Genomic DNA, 25,695 nt, shown 5'->3' with positions numbered 1-25,695 from the left:
ATAAGCCTGATCTTTGTGTTAGCTTCTATCTTATCTCTGTGCAATGCATACAGAACTGGCCACATTACAAAGCTTGGTCTCCAACGTAGTTTTCAATTTAATTTTCCTAGATTTTATAGTTTTTGAATGGCAATTAATTTCATATTTTACTAGTTTAATTACAAAAGTAATGTGACTAATTGCAGTGGTTTACATGAAGAAGATAGATGTGGTGACTTGACCCCTCAGGAATGGTGATGCTGCCTTCAAACGTCTCTAACACTGCAATTCAAGAGAGCAATCTTTTAAATTTGATTTTTAGATTATCCAAGTACAGTAATAACCGTTTCTTAAACATCAATCAGATGTTAATGTTTTTGGTTTAATGTAAGGAATAAGTGACACAGACTAAAACACTGATACCTCCAAAAGGCTTCATGGCAGCTACATAGCTGGGAAGACACTTGGCTCTAGTGGCTGTCTCTTAAAAGTTGGAGAAAAGTTGAGCAGGGCAATTTCCCCTTTGATAAGAAGAATATACAGTAGCAGATCTAACGAGGTTTGCATGTAATTGAAAGGCAGTATAAATGATTTATTTCTGTCCATTTAGAAATGGTGTGGCTAGCAAATTTTAATGTAAATTATCCTCTCTCTCTGAGATTGTACTAGTTATTGACTAGAACTATAGCTTACAGTACATTGGAAAAATGACTAATTTTAATTATTGCCCATTAGAGATCACCTTCCAGTTTCAGTGATAATAATGGCTTTAGGAAACATGTCTTATTCAGGTAGCATCTTTTTCTTTCTCAACCCAACCAACATTTTAGGAGGTGGTGGGGGGAGACATGGACCTCCTCACCCCACTCCAACCAGTTCCCAACTTTCCCTACATACACATTTGTTTTAAAAAAGATCTAGATCTTTTTTTCAGTGTATTCTGACCTTCCCTGATATCCCAAAGAACATTCTTTCCTCCTCCTCCTATGTCGCATGCTTAGTTGCCATGTTCACACACAAGAAAATTAGTGAACAACTGTTTTCTTTACTGGCTGTTCTGATGGACTCACTCTAGCCTGAATAATGTCACTTAAGAACGATGCAGGTAGACAATTATTTTTTTCTCTTCAGATTTCAAGAAAAATCACTAGTTTTCAGTTTCAATTAAATGCACATAAAATATGTTCCCTGATAACTCATGTTTTGCTTTTTTTGTATTCTTGAAGATAAAGTCACTCAAACTGAAAAATTACTATTTTTCTAAATCTGTACTCATACCTTTGGTTTAAAAACAAACCTTTCCAGAACACCAAAAAATGTAAATAATATAATAGTACTGTAATAATTTTTCAAACTCTTATATTAAATAAGAATTTCTAAATATAACTGATTTACTTTAGTGCTCTAGGGTTCTGCTCCTGGCTCTTCAGGTAGCCTATTGGTGACAATCAGGGCCGGTGCAACCATTTAGGCAACCTAGGTGGTCGCCTAGGGTGCTGGGATTTGGGGTGGGGGCGCCATTTTCTTGGGCAGCGACTGCGGCAGCTGGATCTTCGGCCGCTCCGGTCACTGCTGGCATTTAGGCGGAGGGAGCTGGGGCAGGGAAGTGTGGGGAGGGCCGCCTGCAGCAAGTAAGGAGGGGGGCAGCCACGGCGTGCTCGGGGAGGAGGCGGGGCAGGGGTGAGCTGGGGCGCAGGGGGGGGCTCAGGGTGGATGGGGGTGGGAGCTGCCACAAGGGGGGGCGCCTCAGGGCGGAGCACCTCAGGGTGGGGGTGCGGGCACAAGGTGGAAGTTTCGCCTAGGGCGCGAAACATCCTTGCACTGGCCCTGGTAACAATGGTACCTACCTTGATTATGAAGCACTTGAAGATCTGCAAATGAAAAGTGCTGTATAAAAGCTAGTTATTTATTATGTTTAGACTAGGCTATGTAAAGATAGCACATCTTCTGCTTACACCAGCTACTGATTGTTCTATACACAAGACTGTACGAATTAAGCTTGTTTCTGAAACTAAATGCATGAATAAGTGATAATGCATAAAAAAGCAGATTGCAAATATAAAGAAAAAGTATTGACATAGTAGAAATGTAGCAACATAGAATTATCCATGCTAGATTAGACGACATGATCCAGGATTTTTCTAGCTGTGGCAAGCACCTGATGCTTCAAAGCCAGAAGCTATATTGTGATATTCTTGCTCTCGTTGTATTATAACTTATACCATGAGTAGTCTCATTTAAGTTGATGGGGCTGCTTGTGGAGTAGGGTACTACTCAATGTGAGTAAGGGCATCATAATCTGGCACCAGGTGATTGTACCTCATAACCTTATAATGCACCTAGCTATTGTACAGTGCTGTTTGGGGAACATACCGGGTGTTTTCCTCTCAACTAACCTTATCCTAGGAAGAATAACTCTCTTCACTGCAGGAATTACAGGGTGAAATTCTATGGCCTGTGTTATACTGGGGGTCAGTCTAGGTCATCACAATGGTCCCTTTTGGCTTTCAAATCTGAGTGAGATTTTGCAATATCCCATTGCACCCAGTTAATGCTCCCTTACCCCCCAAAATAACAGTCTTTAGTCAATGATGCCTTTTTGTTCACCTTGTACATTTCTATCCCCTGTTACTCATAACAGAACATCAACTAGAGCTAAGTAGATTTTCTTGATTAGTCTGTTCTGAACTGCTTGGATGGTTTGGAAAATATAATAGGAAATTAAAATTCAAAATACAGTACCAATGGAGGGAAAGTAACATGAACAGTGAATTCCCACCATACAAAATCTCACTTAGCTGAAAAGTAAATAGCAAAGGGAGATAAGGAATAAAAAAAATGCTGAGTATTCAGTAGATGTAAATACATACTGTAAAGCAAACAGACTGAACAAAATAATTATTTTATGTGAGAAAAGCCATTTAATTATATTTTTGAAATGTTTGTTTATTTGAAACTAACACAAGAGAATAATCCATAAGCAAAAAACAAAAACAAACAAAAAACCCTGTGAAATGTGTCAGTCACTGGTCTAACTGCATCTCTGACCCTTCCTGGTCTCTCCACGTGCACATCCCATACACTCAGGTTCATACTGTCAGCTCTCTCAGGTGGAATCACACAATTCTCCCACTGTCAGAGTGGGCTCTGCTCTGCAGTCCCCTGTGTGGTCAACCACACTTACTTCAGTAGGCCTGGCTTAGGTTCAGTATCTCCATTTCAGTTCCCTGCAGCAGCTGAGACAGTGGTATCCAGTAACAAAACTGACTTCTTGAAGCAAAGTGTTATTCATTTAGAACTAAAGCATTTCAGAGAAAGCCAGCCTTAAAACAAATAAACAGTCTAGACGTGTCTGTACATATGTATCCATCTTCAACATGAGGATCCTGGAAGATATAAGCTTCCTATGGACTTCCCAACACCTCTAGGGTCTCACTGGCATTTTCTGTTCCCTTAACTTACAAATCATGCCTCCCAACCTGCTCCAGGGAGTCTCTTGCAAAAGCTGTTCAGTCTTTTTTTGGATCACTCTGGTCCTCAGGGATTGTGGCTTCTTAGCTATCAAAGGGCTATAAACAGTTAAGTTCTCATCACTAGCAATAAAAGCTTGCAACTTTGGAGACGGGATGTAAGATTTTTAAAGGTAAGAGCTTCCCCCATTGCCTTACATGTTGAGATGTTCTTAGCTGGGAAGCCATCCCATTGCCTTCCTGATTGTTCTTCCAATAGCACCCATTGAACTAAAGCAATAGAAGTGTAAAATACACATTCCCCTACCCCAATGTAAATTATACAGGCTATCTTAATAACTGGGTTACATATCCATATCCTTATAGAAGTTCACATCCACCACAATAAGTATTCTAATTGAATAAATATTTCACTTGACAAAATCAGTTTTCTAAAATAAGTAAGAGGATAACAGATTGAAGATTATCATCATTAAGAAGGAAAAAATACTTGCTAGAAGTTCACAAATCAGCCATTTACGGGTAAATTCCAGAAAGTTTAGAGATATACTGATTATATATGATGGCTCAAGTCTTCCAAGTCAGTGGTATCAGTTTGATCCTCTGCATAAGTATTAGTTAATGCCTTTTCTGTAGAAAGTTGAAATGCTAGCCTTAGGGATAATGAAAAGCTTTAAAGTGACTGATAATTTCCAAGCAATCTCCTTATGAAAATAAAACTTAAAACAGAACTTTTATACCAGTAGAAATGTGGATGTAAAGGATAGCTGTGGGGAAGGGAGGTGCTATGGGTCCTTAATATCTCTGTATTCCCACAAGTTAATTGATTGAATATAAAAGCAACAAAGAATCCTGTGGCACCTTATAGACTAACAGACTTGCATCTGAAGAAGTGGGTATTCACCCACGAAAGCTCATGCTGCAGAACGTCTGTTAGTCTCTATATAAGCACAGGATTTTTTGCTTTTGCTACAGACAGAGAGACTAGCTACCCCTCTGATACTTGATTGAATATAGTATATCAACTATACTATCCCAAATGCAACAGGTATCTTTGGTTAAATAACAATAAACACATGATACAATTGAACAGTCCTACTCACTTATATATGTAGTATAGGTGACACCCCATATCCCTGGTCACCACACAGTTAGGACACAGTTTCAGTTCACAGTGGCAGATTAGCAGCAGAAGCTTTCCTTCTGATGGTGCAACATTGGAGGTGTGGGCAGCCAGTCTGTTTCTCTGAACATCTTTCTCTAATTATGGGTAGCAGGCCTCCATACTAGGCCCCTAAAAGACTGAGCTGGTGAGAGAGATCACCATCTAAAGACACCAGAAGATGTTTACAAGGCTGGCTATCTTTTCTAATGAAAATAACTCAATGCAATTGGTGAGAGAAGCCTTGTGGCAGATGTAGGTTACCACTCTGCCTGGGGCGTCAGGTGATCAGGCTGAGGCTGCAGGATCTTTAGGGGGAGGAGATGAAGAGTACACCAATTGTCTGAATTTTAAAGCTTTATTAATAAAATAATAAAATAACAGTGATGAGTGTCGGGACTGCTCCCACACCACTCAAAGGAAGTAAGAAAACGTTAGTACCCCAGCCCTAACCCACTTTCATACTCACACATGCACAACAAGAGGCTGGCCAAGCCTGGGTGTAACCTAAGAAGAAGAGGGGGAGGGGTGGACAGGAGTTCTTGTCCTGTGCACGGGTTGTCCAGGGTCTGCTGTGATCTCCAACTTGCTCCGACCCTCAGGGTTTTTTTAATTCCCAGGTTCTTTAGGGGACATTTTGTTCAGGGACCTCTGTTCCTGTGCTCTTTGTATCAGTCCAAACTGGCTTTCCGTGGCATCCTCTGCATTCGCAAAACACACCAGCTCCAGGGATGTGAGAGTCTGTTTTTCCCCTTGCTGGACTTCACCTTCTCACTAGTTTTGACTGCCTCTGCAACTCTGTTAGCTGAATCCTCCTTTCTCACAGCTGGTCAGGGTGGAATCCAGGTTCCCATCTTTCTTGGCAGGCAGCCGAGAGTCAGATGCATGCTGCAGCCTTGAGCTGGCTGGAGTCAGCGTCTTATCTTCAGACTGAGCTAGCTGAAGTGTCGAGTTAACCAGTTCTCTGCTCTCTTCCTTCTTCCCCTCCCCCTTTTCAGCATCTCGTAACCTGCAAAGGAATCTTCCACTCCACACTCACATCTTTGATCCTCCCCAACATGCTTTGCAATGATTGAAACAGTGTTAGCAACATGCAGTGCTGATCTGCCTTCCCAGGGGATCTGAGGGAGGGGGCCATTGGGTTGTGACAGCCTCACCATTGTAATTGGTGTAAGCAGGAGTCAGATGGGCATGGCTGAGTGAAAATTTGGCAGCCTGAACATTATTGGTAATATTCAGCTGGCCAAACAGCACTGCTGTTCATGTCCTTCTGCAAATGTATTTCATAGTTCACCAACCTTGGCTAAGAGAAATATTACCCACAGGGCTAAATTCTCCCATACAGAGCTTGGTGCAGTGACTGTAGAGCTGACAGGGAGCAAAGCATGGCTCCCTAGTTTTGTTCTGCCCTGTACAAGTGCATAGTACAGCTGCAGCGAGCAGTGGGGCTGTTTTAACATACTTTCACCTCTGGATGTTACATCACTGGTGTAAGCCAGTACAGTCTGGTATGGCCTTCTGGCAAGAGCCAGTAGGCCATCCTGGACTGGCTTCCTCAGGCTGGCACTTTAAAGGGCCCATGGCTCCCCACAGTGGCCGGAGCCCCGGGCCCTTTAAATCACCACCGGAGCCCTGCCGCTGCTACCTCGGGGCTCCGGCAGCGTGGCTCGGGTGGTGCTTTAAAGGGCCCGGGGCTCCAGCCGCTGCAGGGAGCCCTGGACCCTTTAAATCACTGCCCGAGCCCCATGGCTGGAGCCCTGGGGTAGCGGCGGCAGGGCTCCGGCAGTGATTTAAAGGGCCTGGGGTATTTTGATAATCTTGATTTAAAGGGCCAGGGCATTTAAAGGCCCCACCTGTTCCAGTTGAGGCCATGCCCCTTGCTCAGGACTCCGGCATACCGGTAAGTTACTTTCACCCTGGGTAACATCCCTAAGGGACGTTACAGTTGTGGAGAATCATGTGTAGCAGAATTTCATTCCACCAAAACTCCCTTTCTCCATCTTCTCTCCTCGCCTGTCTCATGGCACAGGAGACATGGAGGAGCAGGCGTGGAGGGTGGCATAGCCTCCTCCACCTGCTTTCTACTGGTTGGAGATTCACCCAATACTGGGGGAATTCTCTGGCCGATTTAAGTTTTGCAGCAAGAGGCTAACTCGGCAGTGCTGAGAATATAGCCCCATATAGGCCTTATTCACAGGGGTACTGCACACTTGCAGGACTTCTGCTAGAGTTGTGAATGCTCTGAACGTCTGAAAATCAGGCTTGATTAAGTGCAAGACTCAGTCTTCAAACAGCCATTGGTGCCAAAACAATGCAGATTTTCCTATACAGAATATTAGGTTTATCATCTCCTAGAAATTGATTGACTTCATGATTTTTTGCTTTTAATAGCCATATAGCTCTATGGGGGTGGGTCATGGGATTGGTCTATTCTTCTCTTTGGGGCCTGGTTCCAGAATTGTTCTGAGAAGTTTTAGTTTCAGTCATAAAGACTACTTCATATGACTGTTCAACTAGAGTTGAGGAAGATATTGACTATGATTTCATGAGAAGTTTTGGTTCTATACTCTAATGACAAAAAAACTGGAAGGTAAGGTACAATTTGTGTATTTTTTGTTCCTCTGTTTGTTTTGAGAGTGTGTTTGCTAACTAGGAACTCAAAGTGAAACTTGAAGGGTACAAACCCACATGGCTTGGAACATAAAAGAAGTGTTTTCTTGAAGCCATTTGAAGCAAAACTGTCCACTCTTTCACATCTCAGAACCAATCTCATTTGATACCACAAAGTAAAGTCATTGATTAGATGATGCCATACAAGATCAGATCTTGGCATATCTTCAGTATTATTTTAGGCTTCTTCCTATCTCACAGAAAGTTTGTGAGTCAGTCTTATAATATTAATTGTATAGTAGTCTAGACATTTCAAAGTCAGCATAATAATTACATAGAATATTTTAGCAGTCTAGTAATTACTTAACATAGAATTTATGTTAATGGAGTCAATATATCCCTGCAATATAATTACAGATAGCATTATCTGAATTTTTAGGTAGTTACATCTTGAGAGAAATGCTACTTTCAGCTCTGACGCAGTTCTTTAGAATCTTTGCATATTATCAGTAAAAAGTTTGTTCTGCTTCAGTTTTCTCTCTGGCCGAATTATTGCTTGGATGTAAGAGTACTGCCTGCAGATTGAGAGACAGCATGGTCCCGTGGTTAGTGCATTGGACTGGGACTTAGAAAGCTTGTAATCTAGTCTCATTTCTGCTACTGATCTGGTGTCTATTCTTGGGAATGACACTTAACTTGTCCATTCCTCTCTTTCTCTTCCCAAGTCTTGTCTCTTTAGATTGTGAGCTCTTCCAGACAGGAGACTGTCTCTTTATTATGCATATTTTTATATGTAAACATATATATAGGCCCAGCAGAACGGAATTTTGATCTTGGTTAGGGCTTATACATGCTATTATATACATCCATAGATATAAATACTCAGTGTGAAAACATTGCACTATTTATGGAGAATATTAGTCATTTTCCCCAATTACACTATCAATATTTATTGAAATCTCCTAACAAATGAGAGACATTATCCCCAGCAAAATTCAATAAATCAGCATTAATCTAGGAGTTTTCACCAACATTTTTGTAGTTTCCTTTTGATCCAAGTTAACAATTTTATTTTTCAGTGTCAAATTTTGATTCACAAACATTAATACTGTATGTAAAGCCTACAGTTTTCATTGTTTTGTGTGAATTTGATCCTGGGAACTATATTTCTATTTCTGAAAACAAATACCCCTTTTAATGAAGAAAAACATCAACACATGGGCAACAATCAAAACTGTTACTTCCTTTATTGTTGAAACTCACCTTTTTTGCACAGGTATGCCAGCAGTCTTACAGGAAAAATCTTACTGCAAAATTATAGTAGTTTTCCACCTTCAAAATTTATTTTAAACTCTGTAAAAATGTTAAGCAAGAATGAAAAAAGTATTGTAATGAAAATCTGTGAAATCATGAATTTTCATGGGTTTTGTCTGCAGTGAGAATCTTTTCTACTGTAATTTCAAGCTCTGGTTTTCTTATAATGTCAAATTTAAGAATTCACAGACAATAAAAGGAACAAATGTGTTCTGTTGACTCTTATTTTCTGACTTACTTTCTATAGCATAACATAGTTGTAGCACATAGCTTTCAGACTATAAAGTGAAAGCTAAATTACAGATTTTTGTTTCAGATTTTTACATCAAATTAGGTAAGGTTTATTGGAGGAGACTAAAACTCTTTGGCTCAGGTTTGCAAAGTTGAGGCAGACTGCCTACTTAGTGTTGTTATAGATCTGTGCCATACAAATGCAAATTCTGTGGACTGGAAGTCTTAGTAAGTAAGAGCTAGAGCACCATTCACACATTGGACACAGGATCCAATTCAGTCTAGTTCAATAGTGACAACTGACCAGAAGTTGTCTCTATGACTCTGCGCCAAGTGATCATCTATCTGACCTCAAGTCACTTCATAATGGAAAAGGGGCCACAATAAAAATCACCATCAGAACTCTCTTTAGTGGAGAGGCAGGGAACTGGATAGGCATGGAAAACAACCTCTAATGCAGTAATGGTGTGTGGCTAGAACTTCCAACCAAGCATCTCAAAGCATTTTACAAATATTACTGAAATCATTTTGGAGGACAATTCACTAACTTCAGTGCTAAGTCTGTTAATATGACATTAAATTAACTTACAATTAAATGTACTCGATCTGTTGGTGAGAATGTAGAGAGGGGTACAGAAATGCTTAAATTCATTAATTTGTATTACAGGTGTGCTTCTATGGCCGAGAGTGCAAAAACAGCTTCCTCTCCCAGCCGTTTCCTCCTTTGTGTATTTAATTATTGAACTGAAAAGCACTCCACTACTGTAGGTACATATAAGAACTACTTGAAATTGTGGATGACTTTGTAATCCTTTTATCAAAGCATCTACAATTTCCATTTCCAGGAAAGTAAAACAAAAATAAATATTTTGTAAAGAACATTATTCTGTATGCAGAACATTTTATTGAACGATAAAACAACAAAAGAATGGAACCGTAAACTCAGTGCAAGCACGTTGGCTCTTGCCAACTCCTTTCAGCGTCTGATGTTATACAGCATGTGACAATGATACAAAATAAATAATGGATGCACTATTGAATTATATATTGAAAAGCAAAGGAAATAAGGAGAATGAAACCCATTAACCCATTCATTATTGTTCTTCACTGCAGCCATTTGGGTAACATTGAAGCACCAAACTTCTAGTACACAGGATAACAATGTGCTTCACCCAATGCACCATGTGAAGCAGCTTCCCAATGATTAATTTTTGGGATTCAAGGGAAAGCTTCACACAAAGCTGATGTGTGAACTCATTGTTTTGGAAGCTGAGAGCATGGAGAATGCGACATTTACTGACAAATCAGGCAGCAATCACATTTGTGGGTTGTATTCTAGTTGGATTATGAGACCAGAGTAAAAAGAGTTGGACTAGAGGTACCACAGAGTATAACAGCAATGTTACCACTGATTTTTTTTTCTGTATTTGCGTGTTGCAATTCTCCACTCACAGTACAATATAATATGTATTCATGACAATACTGATGAGATGAATGGCATCACCAATGGTTTATTTCTCATTTTCCATGGCAAAGAAACATTTCTTTGCTATGGATGCTGACAGAGACCCAACATCTCTTCTTAACCTTTCATAAAAGTATGGCAATTGAGGGCATTGACCTAGTTTGAGGATTCAAATGCACTCTAAATTCCTATAAAATATCTTTAAAGAACTTTGATCATTTTATACTACAAAGTAGTTTGACAGCAGGATGGAAACTGCTATAGACCTGGGAATACTGCAGGTGTGGGTTGCTCAGCTGACATTACTTCCACAAAAAGGATGCCTGTCACCCATTCAGAATCCTCTGTGAATCCACCATGAACCTCCTAAGTGGCCAGAGCAGGCTTCATTTCTTTGAAAGCACAGGGTGTCCCACATTTCTATAGTTACCCTCTAACAGGATGATTTGTCCTCTAGCTGGGGGAGAACAGGGAGCAGCTGACCCTGACCAGACAGAAACCCAGCAAGCAAGTGCTGGGAATCAGCTGGCACATCTGATCAGCCCCGCATGATTAGCCCACACTCTCATCTGGACAATATAAAGGGGAGAAACCAGGAAAAAGGGGAATCTCGTAACTAGAGAAGGAAGTTGTAGGCAGGCAGATCCTGTGGATCCTCCTCTGCACAGTCAGAGAGGGCCCTACCCAGTAGCTAGTGGAGACCCCAGTCTGAACTCCTAACCAGATTGTTGTTTGTATTATTTTTGTTACACATTTTTCTTTCTTGTTTCTGAAGACAATAAATAGAACCCTGAAGAAAGGGACAGAAAACAAACCTGGGTGTGGCTGATTGTCTATTTCTAGATGTTGACTAGGGCCACCAGCGCTCACACCTCTGCATGGGTCCAGCGTAATATTTTGGAAGGAGGGGTCCAGCTGCCTGGATGCCCATTTTTTATGCTTCCTTTGTATTCCTCTTAGGATCTACACAATTTTTTTATATGGTATCATCTCAGGATTTGAGATTCTCCTCTGTTCAGCTGTGTAGTGGGAGCCTCACCTTCTAGCTGCTGGAGAGATTCTGCAGACTCAGAATGCATGTGATTTTTGGGGGGACTAACACATAGTCTAAGTTTTAGAGGTTCAGATTGTCCTCAAATTAATGCTGTGCAGTTATTGCCTCTGTGTGTAAGAGCGAGAACCTGCTTGATCATCCCTCTCAGTCCAGGCCATAACGAGTACAGTTGTATCAATAAGATAATGAGCCTGGGAGAGGTGGGATGGCCTGTATGTATCATCACCAGATTTGGGCATGAAGGAAATTCACATACAAGCCTGTGAAAATGGTGCTGGTAATGAGCCACACAGCTTCCTGCACTTCCATACTCCATGACTATCTTGAGCCTAACCCTTCTGCTGTGTGTGTGTGTGTGTGTGTGTGTGTGTGTGTGTTTCCACGCACATGCATGTGCTTGGGAATATAGTCCAGACATTTGCCTTTGGTGTTCTGAAAAACACCCGCTTGCAGGCACTAAGCCACAGAGAAATACACAGGCATTTATTATTTATCCCCTGTTCTTCGGTACTTAATAACACTTGGGCTGCCTTTAAGCACTGTTGCTAGTCAGAGCAGCTTATGGCTGGCAGTTGGTAATTGCTGTCTCAGCTGCCTGTGTCTAGCAGAGAGCCGATGACATGCTGTGCAGCTGTGATTCTCTCACTCTACAAGTGCAGTCAGTTTTGGAGAGCCAGATTCCAGGAGGGAGCAAGAGCTGCACAGTAGGATTATATTCTATACGCAGGAGTGAGGCCAGGAGGATATTTTGTCCCTGCCATCTAATTACTTACCCTAGCACAGTAACATGTAAATGAGAAATGCCAAGAATGCCACCAACTGGAGGTGTTTGATGCAGACATTTTGACTAATTTTCACAGCTTCATAAAGCAGAGTATGCCTCACCTTGTTACTATTGGCTATGTAGGAGCAACATTCCCCAAACTGCAAGATGGTCCCGCTTACATAGTGCTTGCAACACAATGTGTTCATTTAAGGAATAATTAACAAGAAAGTTTATCGCAAATCTCACATGATATATTATTTCTGAATAGGTTTTTTCTGGAGCTAGTGCTAATTGTTGTCCACAGGTGGACAGTATTATTAGACTATGGCTTAGATATAGGAGGTGAGGTGGAATGGAGCTTACATGCCCAGGGGGAGAGGCTAAATTCCAGGGTTTATTTATCTTGGGAAACAAGTAAGTTTGCTTTTAATTGTGTCTCAATCCACAGTGGTGAGCAAAGCAGTAATTTAGATGGATTCACCAAGGGCAAGTCATGCCTGACCAACCTGATTGCCTTCTATGATGAGATAACTGGCTCTGTGGGTATGGGGAAAGTGGTGGATGTGATATACCTTGACTTTAGCGAAGCTTTTGATATGGTCTCCCACAGTATTCTTGCCAGCATGTTAAAGAAATATGGATTGGATGAATGGACTATAAGGTAGATAGAAAGCTGGCTAGATCGTTGGGTTCAATGAGTAGTGATCAAGGCTTCAGTGTCTAGTTGGCAGCTGATATCAAGAGAAGTGCCCCAGGGGTCAGTCCTGGGACCGGTTTTGTTCAACATCTTTATTAAAGATCTGGATGATGTGATGGATTGCACCCTCAGCAAGTTCGTAGATGACACTAAGCTGGGGAGAGAGGTAGATATGCTGGAGGGTAGGGATAGGGTCAAGACTGACCTAGACAAATTGGAGCATTGGGCCAAAAGAAATCTGATGAGGTTCAACAAGGACAAGTATAGAGTCCTGTACTTAGGATAGAAGAATCCCAAGCACTGCTACAGGCTGGGGACTGACTATCTAAGTGGCAGTTCTGCAGAGAAGGACCTGGGGATTACAGTGGATGAGAAGCTGGATATGAGTCACCAGTGTGCCCTTGTTGCCAAGAAGGTTAATGGCATATTGGGCTGCATTAGTAGGAGCATTGTAAGCAGATTGAGAAAAGTGAGTATTCCTTTCAATTCATTACTGGTGAGGCAACATCTAGAGTATTGTGTCCAGTTTTATGAGGAGAGGCTGAGGGAACTGGGCTTATTTAGTCGGCAGAAGAGAAAAGCGAGGGGGGATTTGATAGCAGCCTTCAACTCGATAGCAGGGTTCCAAAGAGGAGGGAGCTTAGCTGTTCTCAGTGGTGGCAGATGACAGAACAATGAGCAATGGTCTCAAGTTGCAGTGGGGGAGGTCTAGGTTGGATATTATAAAAAAACTATTTCACTAGTAGGGTGGTGAAGCACTGGAATGGGTTACCTAGGGAGGTGGTGGAATCTCCATCCATGGAGTTTTTTAAGGCCCGGCTTGACAAAGCCCTGGCTGGGGTGATTTAGTTGGGGTTGGTCCTGCTTTGACCAAGGGGTTGGACTAGATTACCTCCTGAGGTGTCTTCCAACCCTAATGTTCTATGATTTCAGAAATACATTCCACAAGAGCTTCAACTTCATTTTCAGATAGGATCAGGTAACCTCTGACCATCTACAGCTGTAACTCTGTAATCAGACATGGTGGCAAGCTGCAGCATTTTTTTAAAAAGTTCCCCACTGAGCTATTGGACATGCTAAATATAAATTTCCATAATCTCTGATATGCTGAACACAAGTTGTGTTCTAGAAGTTCCTCTCTGAATAGGCTATCCTGTGTATGTGTGGCGGGGGGAAGGGGGGACACCAGGGTAACATGAGAGAGGAGAGACTTCAGGACCTATTCTGATATAATATCTTTCTTCTTGCCCTTTTATCAGCTAGCTGGGTTGAGGTTGACAGAGCAGTCTTTTTCAGGTTTGCCAGTCCAGCATTCACTCCATCCTCTCACACACAGTCTATCCATTGTTTTCTTAGCTATCCTCTTGTTCAGTGCCCACAAGTTCTAGTCTCAAATGCCTCTCTAACAGGATTCCCTTCATCTATCTTTCATGCATATCATTTCAGCCTCCTCTTTTGCATGTTCTCTCCGATAACAAAGACCTTGGTCTTACTCCCGATAGCATCTTTCTGCATGTGGTCCAGCTTACTTACTGTCCTCAAATATCTAATTTCAGTGGCTTCAGGTCTTCTCAAGTGCCTCTCTTTAGTAATTCTTGACTCTGATCCCTTTAGAAGACCTGGTCTAATTTATTTTGATCTAATACCCATTCAAAATATATCACTGGAGAAGCATAGAATGTAGAATATGAACTCTATACAGTCACGTCTATGCATTTCACTTTTGCACTATCCAAGTAGAGAGGTCATAAACTATATTACTGTTGCTTTCTTAAATCAGGGAACTTTGCAACAACCATCACATTTTCTTGTTTATGATGACTTTCCATTCAAATGTATTCCTGTTATGTTTAAAGTGCTTACCCTATAGGTCACGGGTGTTCCAGAAGAGAGATGTTGTACTCTCGGAAAGAGATATGCACACAATGCCTGAAGTTACACCTAGGAGCAATGGTCTGAACATTAATACTATGTTATGGATTTTCTTAATGGTGGGATTTTGGCCATGAGTGGCCAAAGATTTAATCCAATTTTCAGATACCATGGATAATTTAACATTAGTCTATAAATTCTTCCTGGTTTGGGATGCCAAAAAGTAGCACCTTTAAAATTGACATACATATCCTTTTTTTTAAATCAAGGAAAAGACTTATGTGACAATATGAATCTGACTGATATCAAATACCAAAATATTTTTATTTGTATTACTTCATAGACTGGTTTGTAAGTCTAGGAATTACTGAATAACTGATATGTCAAGTTAAAAACATTACTACATATGGCAGGGGGATGACTTACCTGTGCAGCGCCTCCTGCTGGTTGTCCAAGGAATTAGCTCCTTTCCAGCTCCGGAGCACGTTCTGCAGGCTGATGCCTTGCCTGCCACTGGCCCCTGTGTCCCTCCCGGACCCCCGGTGCCCTTTGCCCAAGCTTCTGCGCACCGCAGCAATCCACAGTATGGGTCTCCCCACCCAGGGGAGCCCCCAAACCGCTATCCCTAGCTCACCTCAGTGGCTACTGCCAGTCACCATCTAGCCCCTGCTCAGTGGTGCAGACTGCAGTCTATCAACCTCTCATCATCAGCAAGGGGGTTGGACCAGCTGCCTCTGCCTATTCCTGGACCACCCCTCTGCAGCCCTACTATGTTTTGTATGCCCTTAACTAGCCCTGCAGCCTGGGGCTTTTCTGGGCTGGAGCGCCTCAGCTCCCTCTGCCCTTCCCCAGCACTGCTCCACCTAGGTACCTGCCTCAGTTTTCCAGGCAGCCAGGTCCTTTTCTCTCAAAGACTAGAGAGTGTCTCTGTTTAGCTTCTGGCCCCAGCCCTCTTATAAGGGCCAGCTGGGCCCTGATTATGCTGGCCACAGCTGTGGTCAGTGACTCACTCAGCTTCTCACAGCTGTTCTCACTCCCTTTCCCTGCTGCAGCCCTCTCCAGGGCTGCTTTTAACCCCTTCAGGGCTGGAGCCATTTAATTGCTGAAAATCAGGGCAATTCATGGGGATTTACTATATTGTAAATGTTATCTGAAAACATTTCTCATCATATTCCATCTCCCATTCTCATTGCTGATTCCTTCCTACCCTAATGGATGGTCCATACTCTACGGTGACCCTCCACATTCCTTGTTCACTTCAAATAACCAGTTCCTTCTTTTCTACAATAACCTATTCTTTCCCTGTTCCTCCCCCCCCCGCCCCCGCCACCCCTTCTCACCACTTACACTGCTGTGGGCAAATCTGATATTTTTCTTGTTCTGGAGCTGTACTTTCTAAGGAGCTTTCACACTACTGGACCCTGTAAATTAACACTAGAAGCATTCATTAACCCTTTAAAAATAAATATGTGATTTAAAGAAGCAGACAGATTGTATTTAATGTGAATTTGCAGGAAAACCCTGCAGGGTTGTCTTTAGTCAGGCTGATCTGGCTGTGCATTGCCAATGAAAACACGTTGGGATGAGCATCTTCTATCTTTTTAAAGCAAGAAAAAAAGAGGTGTATCAGAAGAGATGGCCATCAATAATTTTTATTTAAAACTACATGGAATAATAACACAAAACATGGAAGCCTGAGGAAACCTACTCTAAATTTCCAATGGTGAACCTGGTACAATCAGCAAAAAATACTGTAGTGGCTGGAAGGTTTAAAACTGGTGAACAGGAACAAAAGAAATCTCATGAATTCTTCTGTGGATGGAAGCAGTTCCTGAAGTGTCCATTTTGTCTTAGAGTGATGGCTGTTTTCTATAGCAAAAATGATCGTTTATTGGATTCAGTTGCAGGATGGTTCAGAAGGGTTAGAAAAGGAGGTAACTATCATGATAATGACGGTCTTTCACCATATCTGGCTGTTAAAGCTTTTATCATTACAGTCACTGTGTTTGGTGTCAATATGAAGATAATCTTTGTCCATTTTTCTGAGCAATTTAGGTTTTTAAAAAAATAACACAGCAGGGCACAGATTATCCAACAAGTTCTTGGAATGTATTGGAGACAAATTTTTATTTCAGGAAGTGGAGAAAACTACTCGGGGGGAGGCTGTTGTAGATTTGATTTTGAGAAATAAGGAAGAACTGGTTGAGAATTTGAAAGTGGAAGGCAACTTGGGCGACAAGTGATCATGAAATAGTAGAGTTCATGATTCTAAGGCATGGTAGGAGGGAGAACAGCACAATAATGACAATATATTTCAAGAAGACAGACTTTAGCAAACTCAGGGAGTTGGTAGGTAAAATCCCCTGGGAAGCAAGTCTACAGGGAAAAACAATTGAAGATAGTTGGCAGTTTTTCAGAGACATTATTAAGGGCACAAGAGCAAACTATCCCACTACGTAAGAAAATTAAGAAGTATGGCAAGAGACCACCCTTGCTTAACCAGGAGATCTTCAATGATCTAAAACTCAAAAAAGAGTCCTACAAAAAGTGGAAACTCGGTCAAATTACAAAGGATGAATATAAAAAAAATAACACAAGTATGTAGGGACAAAATTAGAAAGGCCAAGGCACAAACAAGATGAAACTAGCTAAGGGACATAAAAAGAAACAAGAAAATAATCTAGAAATACATTAGAAGCAAGAGGAAGACCAAGAACAGTTGAGAAAAATAATGGAGCAAATAATTAACAAATCAATTTGCAAACACCTAGACGATAATAAGGTGATAAATAACAGTCAGCATGGATTTGTCAAGGACAAATCATGTCAAACCAACCTGAGAGTTTTCTTTCACAGGGTAACAAGCCTTGTGGATGAAGGCGAAGCGGTAGATGTGGTATATCTTGACTTTGGTAAGGCTTTTGATACTGTCTCGCATGGCCTTCTAATAAACAAACTAGAGAAATACAACCTAGGTGGAGCTACTATAAGGTAGTTATCAGTGGTTCACAGTCATGCTGGATGGGCATAACGAGTGGGGTCCCACCAGGATAGGTTCTGTGTCCGGTTCTGTTTAATATCTTCATCAATGATTTAGATAATGGCACAGAAAGCACACATATAAAGTTTGTGGATGATACCAAGCTGGGAGGGGTTTCAAGTGCTTTGGAGAATAGGATTAAAATTCAAAATGATCTGGACAAACTGGAGAAATAGTCTGAGGTAAATATGAAGAAATTCAATAAGGACAAATGCAAAGTACTCCACTTAGGAAGGAACAATCAGTTACACGTACAAAATGGGAAATGACTTCCTAGGAAGGACTATTATAGAAAGGGATCTGGGGGTCATAGTGGACCACAGGCTAAATATGAGTCAACAGTGTAACACCGTTGCAAAAAAAGCAAACACCATTCTGGGATGAATAAGCAGTATTGTAAGCAAGACACAAGAAGTAATTCTTCCACTCTACTCCGCGCTGATTAGGCCTCAACCGGAGTATTGTGTCCAGTTCTGGGTGCCACATTTCAGGAAAGATGTGGACAAATTGGAGAAAGTCCAGAGAAGAAAATGATTAATGAAAATGATTAATGGTCTAGAAAACATGACCTATGAGGGAAGATTGAAAAAATTGGGTTTGTTTAGTCTGGAGAAGAGAAGACTAAGAGGGGACATGATAACTGTTTTCAAGTACATAAAAGGTTGTTAAAAGGAGGAGGGAGAAAAATTGTTTTTCTTAACCTCTGAGGATAGGACAAGAAGCAACAAGGGCAGTTTAGGTTGGACATTAGGAAAAGCTTCCTAACTGTCAGAGTGGTTAAGCACTGGAATAAATTGCCTACGGAGGTGGTGGAATCTCCATCATTGGGGATTTTTAAGAGCAGGTTGGACAAACACCTGTCAGGGATGGTCTAGATAATATTTAGTCCTGCCTTGAGTGCAGGGGACTGGACTAGATGACCTCTCGAGGTCCCATCCAGTTCTATGATTCTGTGATATCTAGATGCATCTCATGCAGACTTTGTAATATTATCTTCTATGACTGTCAGATTATTTATCTGAGTGCCTAGTGAATCATTAAAGCACAACTTGTAGCAAAAGTTGATTGAAAGTTTATGTCCAATACAATTACCATGTTGGCCATCAGATTTGTAAAACTATAACACCAACTTAATTATTTATGTTTGAAAAGTTTACATTTGCAGCTACAATATTTTGGTATCAGACACACACATACTCAAATTCAAGTTGATCAACAGAAATTGTTCACTAGTGTCAAGAAATGTCCCTAGTGTTATTAAAAGTAACCTAGTTGAAACACAAGAGCCATTTGTTAACCCCATAATATTCAAATCTGCCAAGGACAATTAAAATCATAATTATAAAAACATTCACTTTGCATTTAAATTAAATGGAATACAAGTAAAATAGGTAATACATAAACCACATTGTTGTCTCATAATTAAAATATCTCTTCTGTTGTGTTGCTCAACATGCATGCTGATTTTATTCTACAAGTTTAAATTAAGCAATTAAGGGCCATCAATTAATTTAGGCTTGAAATTAGATGAAGGTTTCTAACCATCAGAGGAGTGAAGTTCTGGAAGAGCGTTCCCAGGGAGCAGTGGGGGCAAATAATGTAACTGGCTTCAAGACTGAGCTTGATAAGTTTATGGAGGGGATGGTATGATGAGACTGCCTACGATGGTATGTAGCCAATCTGTGACTACTAGAAGCAAATACCTCCTATGGCCAGTGATGGGACACTAGTTGGGGAGGGCTCTGAGTTACTACAGAGAATTCATACTCAGGTGTCCGGCTGGTGGGTCTTGCCCACATGCTCAGAGCCTAACTAATTGCCACATTTGGGGGTCAAGAAATAATTTCCCCCTGGGGCATATTGATGGGGCAGGGGGTGTTATCTTCCACTTCAGCATGGGGCACAGGTCACTTGCAGGTTTAAACAAGTGTAAATGGTAGATTCGCTGTAACTTGAAGTCTTTAAGTCATAACTTGAGCACTTCAGTAACTCAGCCAGAAGTTACGGGTCTATTACAGGAGCGGGTAGGTGAGATTTTGTGGCCTACAACACAAGCGCTGACTTTTGGTTTTGCCAGTGGGTGCTCCACGCCAGCTCCACCCCAACGCTCTGCTTTCTGCTCAGCCTCTTCCCCCGAGGACTCGCCTCCACCCTGCCTCTTCCCACTCCCACTCTGCCTCTTCCTCCTCAAGGTCCCCCCTGCCTGCCGCTTAGTTCTCTCTGCCCCCACCCCCAAGGTCCCTGCCATTTGCTCTTCTCTACCCCTGAGGCCCCGCCTACCTGCCACTCACTCCCCTTCACTCCCTCTTCTGAGGCCTCCATCTACTGCTTGCTCCTCTCTGCCTCTTTCTCCTGAGCATCTCCCACTAGCTTCTCTCTTCCCCCACCCCCAAGACTCCTCCTGCCCATCTACCTGCTTCTTGTTTTTCTCCATCCCATCCCCAGAGTGCTTTCCACCCACCCCTCACTTCTTTCTGCCCACTCTTGCCCTAAAAGTTTGTGACGGAGGAATGGGGCATAGAGGAGTGAGTGGCAGAGGCCTCAGGAGAAGATGTGGAGTGGATCACAAATGGATCACAAGTGAATCACAAGTGGGTTAATGGGGGGAGAGGCCAAGCAGGGATGGGGTCTCAGGGAAGAATGTGGGCGGGGCCATTGTCCGTGGGTGCTTGAGCCCTGGAGCATTCACAGAGTTGGCACCTATGGCCTGCAACGTGCAGGAGGCCAGACAACATGATCATGATGATCCCTTCTGGCCTTAAAGCCTATGAGTCTGTGATGGCTGTATTTGCAAATGTTCAAGTATGACCTGGCTTGTGAGTAGAGGCCAGATTTGCAATTACACTGTAATCTCCCGACAGTAAAAAGAAAGTTAAAAAAAAAGGTTTTTTGTTTTTGTTTTGTTGTTTTTTTAAAGGGGTTGTAGCTGTGGGCAGAATGGACTGGTGCAAAACCAACTACAGTTATGAGTGAATACTTGGGGGTCCCACTGAAGTTGAACTCCCATTGAAGTCAATTGGATATAACAAATGGATATAAACTGGACACTAGGAAGTTTAGACATGAAATTAGACGAATGTTTCTAACCATTAGAGAAGTGAAGTTCTGGAACAGCCTTCCAAGGGGAGTAGTGGGGGCAAAAGACCTATCTCACTTTAAGACTAAGCTTGATAAGTTTATGGAGGGGATGGTATGATAGGATGGCCTAATTTTGGCAATCAACTGACCTTTGATTATCAGCAGGTAAGTATGCCCAGTGGTCTGTGATGGGATGTTAGATGGGATGGGATCTGAGTTACTACAGAGAATTCTTTCCTGGGTGCTGGCTGGTGAGACTTGCCCACATGCTCAGGGTTTAACTGATCGCCATATTTGGGGTCGGGAAGGAATTTTCCTCCAGGGCAGATTGGCAGAGGTCCTGGAGGCTTTTGGCCTTCCTCTGCAGCATGGGGCACGGGTCACTTCCTGGAGGATTCTCTGCACCTTGAGGTCTTCAAACCACAATTTGAGGACTTCAATAACTCAGACAGAGGTTAGGGGTTTGTTATTGAAGTGGATGGATGAGATTCTGTGGCCTGCATTGTCCAGGAGGTCAGACTAGATGATCATAATGGTTCCTTCTGACGTTAAAGTCTATGAGTCTATATAGGTCAAATCCCTAGTGGCAAAAGTGGCATTTTTGAAATCCATTGCAGAACTAAGAATTTGTAAGGGCAGGGGGTATGGTAGAGGGTGCACCTGTTAAGTCAGTTTCAATACCTCATGAAATGTTCTATTGAATCGTTATTATTTATTTGTATTACCTAGCACTTAGAAGCCCTACTTATGGACCAAGGCCCAGATCCACAAAGATACTTAGGGTAGGTCCATACTTACCCGCCGGGTCGACGCGGAGAGTTCGACTTCTCGGAGTTCGAACTATCGCGTCTAATCTAGACGCGATAGTTCGAACTCTGGACGCGCTCCCGTCGACTCCGGAACTCCACCACCGCGAACGGCGGTGGCGGAGTCGATGGGGGAGCCGCGGACTTCGATCCCGCGGCGTCAGGATGGGTAAGTCAGTCGAACTAAGGTAGTTTGACTTCAGCTACGCTATTCACGTAGCTGAAGTTGCGTACCTTAGTTCGACCCCCCCCCACCCCTTAGTGTAGACCAGGCCTTAGAAACTTACATCCTGTGGGTTTGAGGCTCCAGGCCCAAGACTCCATTTGCTAGGAACTGTACAAACACAGAACAAAAAGACTATGCTTGCCTCAAACACTTTACAATCAAAGTATGAAATAAGGAATGAACCTTCAGGGTTCTCTACAATTTTTAAAGGTTTTCTCAGGACTGGTCTACACTACGATTTCAGGTCGAATTTAGTAGCGTTACCTCGATTTAACCCTGCACCAGTCCACACAATGAAGCCCTTTTTTTCCGACTTAAAGGGCTCTTAAAATTTATTTCTTTACTCCACCCCCGACGAGGGGATTAACACTGAAATTGGCCTTGCCGGGTCGAATTTGGGGTAGTGTGGATGCAATTCAACAGTATTGGCCCCCGGGAGCTATCCCAGAGTGCTCCATTGTGAATGCTCTGGAGAGTGCTCTCAACTCAGATGCACTGGCCAGGTAGACAGGAAAAGGTTGGTGCTACCCTCAGAGTGACTCTTAAAATCTGTAGAATTGAATAGAGAATAATATTCATAGACATAGAGTCATAGACTTTAAGGTCAGAAGGGACCATTATGATCGTATAGTCTGACCTCCTACACAGCGCAGGCCACAGAATCTCACCCACCCACTCCTGTAATAACCCCCAACCCTATGTCTGAGCTATTGAAGTCTTCAAATCCCGACCCCAAATATGGCAATCAGCTAAACCCTGAGCATGTGGGCAATACTCACCAGCCAGATACCCAGGAAATAATTCTCTGTAGTAACTCAGATCCCACCCCAGTTAACATCCCATCGCAGGCCATTGGGCATATTTACTGCTAATAGTCAAAGATCAATTAATTGCCAAAATTAGGCCATCCCATCATAAACTTATTAAGCTTAGTCTTGAAGCCAGATATGTCTTTTGCCCCTGCTATATTCCTGCTATAGCAGGGGTTGGCAACCTTCAGCACACGGCCCATCAGGGTAATCCGCTGGTGGAGTGTGAGACATTTTCTTTACACTGACTGTTGGCAGGCCATTTTGTGATTCACTGATCCTGGACAATGGGAGTTGCAGGCTGCAGGGACGTGCTGGCTGCCACTTCCCGCAGCTTCCATTGGCCAGGAATGGCAAACCGCAGCCACTGGGAGCTGCGAGGGGACATGCCTGTGGGCAGTCAGAGTAAACAAATTGTCTGATGGCCCACCAGCAGATTATCCCAATGGGCCATGTGCTGAAGGTTGATGACCCCTGTTCTATAGTTTTTTTTCAACCATCATATAGAATTTTATAACATGGATATGATTCTGTTGGATCCAAAGAAGATACAGAAAAATATCATTTTCTGTTAAATACTACAGAAGTTTCTCATAAAAAAAAACCTATTGTGGGAATAGAACCAGGCTCAGAAGCATCTCTGTGACTAATTTGTTCCCCTTTCTCCTATTCCTTGTCTGTCCTGTGCCTTAGTTTTTTTCTTGTGTGGGGTAAGCACATGTTACTGCTCAGTGCCAAACAGCTACAAACTAGTGCCCAGGGAATGTTTTTAATTTGCCTGCCGTGCATAGCCTGGCCCATCTAATGAATCAATGTAGGTTAGCTGGTGTCTATTGGTTGCCTTGTACAGACAGTGGGAACAGTTTCTCGTGACAAGTTTTGAGGCTGTAGTTGCCCCTTGCCCCTGCACATCTGTTTGGAAGTTCTATGTTGGATACTGTGATAAAGTTCCTCCTCTACTCTGGTGGGTCCTGCGCTTATTGGCAGATTTGCTCACCTCAGTGAACTTCCCCATAGTATGGGTCAACTCCTCCTGTGTCTGATCAGGAGTTGGGAGGTTTGGGGGCAACCCGGGCCCGCCCTCTACTCCGGGTTCCAGCCCAGGGCCCTGTGGATTGCAGCTGTCTGTAGTACCTCCTGTAACAGCTGCATGACAGCTACAACTCCCTGGGCTACTTCCCCCTGGTCTCCTCCAAACACTTTCTTTATCCTCACCAGAGGACCTTCCTCCTGGTATCTGATAACACTTGTACTCCTTAGTCCTCCAGCAGCACACCCTCTCACTCTCAGCTCCTTGTGCCTCTTGCTCCCAGCTCCTCACACGCACTTCTTCTCCTCTGGCTCCCTCTGGTCTGACTGGAGTGAGCTCCTTTTTAAAACCAGGTGCCTTGATTAGCCTGCCTTGATTGGCTGCAGGTGATCTAATCAGCCTGTCTGCCTTAACTGGTTCTAGCAGGTTCCTGATTACACTAGTGAAGCCCCTGCTCTGTTCACTCAGGAAACAGAAAACTACTCATCCAGTGACCAGTATATTTGCCCTCTACCAGACTCCTGTACCCCACTGGTCTGGGTCTGTCACAATACATATTCAGAAGTGGCCAGATATTCGCAAGTTTTCAGCACCTACCTGATCTCATTCCCCCTACTCTTTTATTCACAATTTGTTTGCAAATTGATCTACATATTAGTATCCACCAGTGTAGAGTCTAAAGGATTATGGAATCAGTCCTCTTGGGGGTGTCTCTAGATATGATGAAAGTATCCACTAAAGCTGGAGTTGTGTTACACCAAAAATGAATTTGGGACACTGCTATAAGAACCCTTAATCTGTTCTTACATTTGACGTAAAAGTTCCTGGGGTTTCTAAGGAAAACACTAAAGGACACGAATATACCTTCCAATAAAGTAATTGACATGGGCAATGTTCTTTTTATTGATGTAATTAATAATCCCTAATACAGTGTATACTAAAAATCCTAAACAAAACACAAAATCCCTGAGACACAATTCCCTTATTGCAAGTTAAAGAGCACTTACACTACAACAGCGTATAGTTTAAATGATTCTAAGCAAAGCAATTTGTTTTAAGTGACCAGTTTGCAACAAATTGCTGACAGCAAATCTTAAACTGATTTAAAGTTTACATAGATAAAATACACTCACACACATTTCAAGCACATACATACTAACCTTATTTATACTATCTTATCCTATACTTTCCCTAAGCTATCATTAAAATAATATTAAGCTTACTCTATCAATCCATTGCTGTTTTCTTTTACAAATCACTGCTATTGCTGTTCAGTTCCTGGTCAGTCAGCTCTGCTCTGCTTCAGCTTTCTTTTCTCTCTCTGCAGCAGTTTCTCTTTGGCTACTCTTGTTGGCTTCCAAGCTCTCCCTGCATGCCTCTCTCCTTCAGACGCAGACTCAGAACTCTGAAATGGTTGCTGGCAGTTCTTTCTTTATATACCTTCTTATACTTAGCTACAGTTACCTCAGTCACACACGCTCAGTTGTGACCTTTTACCTCAGAGTTCTGACTGACAGATCTGACCTTTAAAACAAGTTGTGACCAGTATGAGTAGGTTCTGTCCAGACAACTGCTCAGCTAACTGACCCCTTACTGCACATGAAGCCACTAGTCTTGCACATACTCACTATTGCCATTTACTTCAGAGCTATGATTCTGCAGGTCCACACACACATACTAGGCTCTTTGCCAGGCACCATTTAAGAAATCCTAGGTTTTCACTGAACATGCTCAGGGTCTGCAGCATCCATCTAAGGGCGGAGTGATTTTTGCTTATTCAGAATAGAGGTCAGAAAAACAAAGTAGAGACTGGAGAATTTTCTCTGGTAATAGTGGGAAATAGTGGGAAATTTGCAAATATTTTCTAAGAGAATATGCAAAAATTCTTCAGGGTACAAGAAGACAAAATGAAAGATATCCTTTTCATATCATAGAATCACAGAATTGTAGGACTGGAAGAGACCTCAAGAGGTCATTTAGACCAGTCCCCTACACTCATGACAGGACTAAGTATTATCTAAACCATCTCCGACAGGTGTTTTTCTATTACTTTATGCCTAAATCCCATATTAACAGTACACAAGAT

At 42.3% G+C, this 25,695-nt stretch overlaps 1 long non-coding RNA gene across 1 annotated transcript; it reads right to left on the bottom strand.

Annotated features, from left to right (window-relative positions):
• LOC120395929 lies at nt 1-25,017 on the bottom strand. Its single transcript, XR_005592892.1, has 3 exons — nt 24,833-25,017; nt 8,485-8,574; nt 1-261 (listed from the first exon to the last, which is right to left on the bottom strand). It is a non-coding gene; the product is annotated as an uncharacterized LOC120395929 (long non-coding RNA).
• Nucleotides 25,018-25,695: the final 678 nt, after the last annotated feature.

Source organism: Mauremys reevesii, linkage group 1 (assembly GCF_016161935.1).
Source record: "Mauremys reevesii isolate NIE-2019 linkage group 1, ASM1616193v1, whole genome shotgun sequence".
NCBI lineage: Eukaryota > Metazoa > Chordata > Testudines > Geoemydidae > Mauremys > Mauremys reevesii.
This window is presented reverse-complemented; position numbering and strand designations above follow the sequence as displayed.